This window comes from Mus caroli, unplaced genomic scaffold (assembly GCF_978045245.1).
Source record: "Mus caroli unplaced genomic scaffold, Mus_caroli_1 scaffold_9, whole genome shotgun sequence".
NCBI lineage: Eukaryota > Metazoa > Chordata > Mammalia > Rodentia > Muridae > Mus > Mus caroli.
Genome location: NW_028227264.1, coordinates 65,210,247 through 65,215,062, shown reverse-complemented (window position 1 = coordinate 65,215,062; position 4,816 = coordinate 65,210,247). Strand labels below are relative to the sequence as shown.

Genomic DNA, 4,816 nt, shown 5'->3' with positions numbered 1-4,816 from the left:
AGGTGTGGCCTTCCTGGAAGAGGTGTGTCGGTGTCGCCGAGGGAGGGCTGTGAGGTTTTGAAAGCCCCAGATCATTCTCAGCTCTTTTTCTGCATCCTGTTTGTAGATGAAGATGGAAGCTCTCAGCCACTGCTCCAGTGCCATGCCTGCCTGCTTGCTGTTATGTTCTCCACCATGACAGTCATGGGCTCTAACCCTCTGGAACCATGAAACCCAAATTAAACGTTTTCTTTTAGAAGTTGCCTTGGTCATGATGTTTTGTCACAACAATAGAAAAGTGGCTAAGATTTTAGTCTTCTTGGTATCTATCCCTGCCTGGCCTTTGGCTATAAATTTTCTAATAGCAAATAATATGAACTGGATATAAATCAACTTTATAGAAAGTATACACTGAAGTGCACTTTGTATTTTTTTGTTTTTCCACCTTTTTGTTAATTTTCCAAGGGGATCTATAGTCAGTATGGCACATCTGAAATCAAGAGTGAAACTGTGGGTGTAGCTCAGTTGGCAGATTGTTTTCCCAGTGTGTGCAAACTCCTGTGTTTGAGCCCTAGCACTACATACGCTGGGAGTGATTATACATACCTGTAACTGCAGGCAGGAGGTCAGAAGTTCAAGGTCACTTTCAGCTATATACTAGGTTTGAGGCTAGCCTGTGTAATGGAAGACTGTTGTCTTGGCAACACCCAAGTGTGGGGGTGTAACATTGATTTTGAATGCAATAATTATTGGCTACTTGAACTTGATAGCGCCTGTAAGCCTTGTCTCTAGTGGGTCAGAGTTGCCTTTCACCAACACCCATTCCTTATTAATATTTTAAATAACTATTTTTAATATCAGTCATAAAATGGGAAAATACATGAACAGTCAGATTAAATCGAGGAGGAGGAAAACCATTTTGCCTTGATTTAGCTTCCCTAGCCCAGAAAGAAACCTTTTTTTTTGTTTGTTTTGTTTTTGTTTTTGTTTTTCGAGACAGGGTTTCTCTATATAGCCCTGATTGTCCTGGAACTCACTTTGTAGACCTCAAACTCTGAAATCTGCCTGCCTCTGCCTCCTGAGTGCTGGGATTAAAGGCGTGCGCCACCACGCCCGGATTTTTTTTTTAATTATTTACTTTATGTATATGTGTAGTAGGAACAGGGAGATATTATTTTTGACATATACTGGTATATTTCTGACATTGTAGAGAATGGAAATGACTTTTTTTTTCTTCCCAAAAGGAGAGTGTATTGGACAACTGGCTCTTGTGTATTGCTGTCAAGAGTCAATGTTGGTACAATCTTTCTGGAAGGGCAATTTGGGCTAGAATCAGAAGTTTTCAAATATGGTTCTCTTTGATCCACAGACTCTGCTTCTGAGAACATGTTAGATTATCCCTTAGTTCTGGTTCTGAAGAGAAACGGCTCAACACAAGCAGAGGTCTAATGGTAAACCATTGGCTAATCCCTTATCCATTTATCCATCCATTATCCATCTATTCATCCAACCCCCGCATCCATCCACTCACCCACCCATCCATCCCAACCTCTGTGGGGAATTGGTTCTTATGCTTTGTCTTCATTTGGCTCTCCAAAGCCGAGCTTCCAGACCTGAGGGTCCCTGTCCCCAGCTGGCCTAGATTGGTAATAAAGAATTGCCATACAGCCAATGGCTGGGCAGGGAGATGGAGGCAGGACTTTTAGATTATGTGGGCAAGGGACCTAGGAAGAGAGAGGGGAGAATCGCCATGACTCAGAGGCAGAGGGATCAGATTTAAGAGCTGCAGGAGAGAAAGCATCCAGCAATGTAGGTGGAAAGGGAGAGCAGCCCTGTGGGGGAGCTGCCCAGAAGGTAACAGGGAAACAAAGATAAAATATTGATTTAGAAGGTGTTAGGTCGGTGGGGCGGTTGGTGGTCTCCGTCGTCGGTTTCTAGTTCCCTGAAGCAGCCGTTTAACCCCAACCCTGGACCCTTCCGAGTTTAAGCCCACCCCGCTCCGGGTGCCCCGGACCTTAGGGTTCAGGAGGGGTGAGTCAGAATTCAGCCGACTTTACCATGGCGGCTACCGATCACCGCAACGGCCATTCCCCATGATTGATGAGAATAACGATGTCAGCGAGGAAGCCTTGAGCGCTGACATTAAGAAACTGAAGGAGAAGCATGACATGCTGGACAAGGAGATCTCCCAGTTAATAGCAGAGGGCTACCGTGTGATTGAGCTGGAGAAGCTTATCTCCCTCCTCCATGAGTACAATGACATCAAGGATGTATCACAGATGCTGCTGGGGAAACTGGCTGTGACCTGAGGCGTTACCACCAAGGAGTTATATCCAGATTTTGATCTAAACCTGAATGACTGAGCAGCTTCTTGGAGATTTTCATCTACAGCCCCCCACAGGGACAGGAGGATGGGGGCATCAAAGGCAGAGTCTACACAGCATATTCTTATGGTTTTCAGATTTTAAAAGATGCTAGAAGCCCTCCAAAGTTTGGGGTGGGTTCTAGAGAAGAAGAGTATTGGGAGGGGTGGGTATTGTCAATGTTAAGTTCCTAAACATACTTGTGAGTATGTGTGTGTGGTTGTCCCTTTTGTTAATAAACATATGAGCAGTAAAAAAAAAAAAAAAAAAAAAAAAGGTGTTAGGTCAGGAATACCAGAGGGAAGCATGTGCTAGCCACAAGATGTTTAAAAGTGTCCAGCCATTGAGATAGTCAAGGCATATCAAAATTAGCTGGTGTGTGTGTGTCTTTCATTCAAGACTCCAAAGAACTCGTGAGCAGGTACAGTGCATTCTTGGCCTGCTGGGAGCCAAAGTGGTTCAACTAATTCACCGCCATAAGCCTCTATTCTGATCTTTTCCTTCCCTCCCTCCCCTTCTTCCATTGATTGATTGATTGAGATTAAAACCTAGTATGTAGTCCAGGCTGGTTTTGAACTTGTGGTAGTTGTCTCTTAGTTTTCCAAGTGTTGAGGTTTCAAGTATCTTGCTTTGCTGTTTATTATTTTTTTTTAAATTTAATATAATGTTGGTTTTTTTTTTTTTTTTGAGAGGGGAGGGCATTGAAACAGGTCTTCCTGAGACAAGATGAAGCTGACGATTGAACTCAGCGGCTACCTAGGGCCCCCAAAAGTTGAAGGATTAGATTAAGGACCAAAGATTTCTGACATGGCTTAGCCTCTTACTTTGACAGAGAATCAGCAGAGAGCAGAACAGCCATAAGGGAGGTCTGTAATTCTCTCCGGATAATGGGATCCACATACTTACGCCTTTTGTCTCTGGTGGTGAAAACCACTTTGGTATCTGAGCCTTCTGCAGCTGCCCTTTTCTGATCCTGTGTGCACAATCCTCTGGCTTCATCTCTTCAGCTTTGGTCTGAAATGGCTGGCGAAGGAGCTTCGAGTCTTGAGATCAGCTGACTGAGCCCATTCATTTCTCGATGTCATTTTTAGCATACTACATTAATCAAAGTTGTCTCACTTGCTTCCTCTCTGAATTTGTCTTTTTTTTTCATGGTTTCTCCTCCCCCCCCCCCCCGCCCCAGGATCTCCCCCCCCCTGCCCTTTTGGTCCACCTCTTGCACTAAAAGCCAAATTAAAAAAAAAAAACCCACATTAAAAAATAGTTTGGAACCATGAAAATGATAGAAATGTTAGGAAAATATGGGATTTACTTCTAAGCTTTCTGAACTAAAAATAAGACTAGCTCAGATTTTATGTTGCAGCTCCAAGATGATGCCACTGATATTCATCTCCCCATAATTCTCGGGAGGGAGGGGCGTGTCTTTCAACTCCAGTTTGGTAAGCAGAGCACAAACCGTTCGTCCATAGCATTGGTGTTGCTGGGAACAGAGATGGAGCCAAAGCTTGGGGTTTCTTATGCATCTCCTCTGTCCTTTGTCTTTTATAGCACTTATTGCAAGAACGTACTTTTATAAAAGAACAGCAGACGCTTTAAGGAAGCAGGACTCGGTTCACGTTGTTCTTTTCGAAAGCTACCTGGAACATTTCCGTATCAATTTCAGTTGGGTTTGGGGTGTGCTTTGGGCTTGTGCTTGCTAGTTTTATGACAGCATGACACAAGCTGAAGTCATGAGAGGAGGGAACCTCAATTAAGAAAATGTGTCTGTAAGGTGGGGCTGTAGGCAGGTCTATAGAATGGTCACCGCCATTGTGGGTGGTGCCATCCCTGGGCCTCCGTCCCTATGAGAAAGCAGGCTGAGGAAGCCATGTGGAGCAAGCCAATAAGCAGCACCCCTCCATGAACTCTGCATCAGCTCCTACCTCTTGGTCCCTGTTTTGTTCAAGTTCTTATTCTGGCTTCCTTCATCGCTAGACTGTAATGAAGAAATATAAGCCAAATGAGTCCCTTGCTCCCCAACTTGCTTTTGGTCATGGTGTTTCATTGCTGCAATAGAATCCCTAACTAAGAGATGGCTTTAGGTTTGTTTACAAAACTGCTGATGCAATGGAATTCTGCACAGTGAGGTTGCAGCATCGTGGCTGACCCTTCTCTGCAGAAGCGACACACAACCAACAAAGGTTTAAAAAAAAATCAAGCCTCCACAGCACAAAGCTAAAACAGGTCTCGGCAATAAATCAAAAAAGGGGAGAAAGCTTGGTACCTGTAGCAGGTGAGGAGGTGCAGTACTCATTTCTAAAGCATAGTCCTCCATCAACAAAGGAAGGCATGTTTTGTTTGTTTGTTTGTTGTTGTTGTTGATGTTGTTTTTCAAGACAGGGTTTCTCTGTGTCGCCCTGGCTGTCCTGGAACTCACTCTGTAGACCAGGCTGGCCTCGAACTCAGAAATCTGCCTGCCTCTGCCTCCCAAGTGC

General features: G+C 44.3%; 1 pseudogene; it reads left to right on the top strand.

The window, feature by feature from the left end:
• Positions 1 to 1,925: 1,925 nt before the first annotated feature.
• LOC110303940 (DNA repair protein SWI5 homolog pseudogene) lies at positions 1,926 to 2,498 on the top strand (annotated as a pseudogene).
• The last annotated feature ends 2,318 nt before the right edge of the window (positions 2,499 to 4,816 follow it).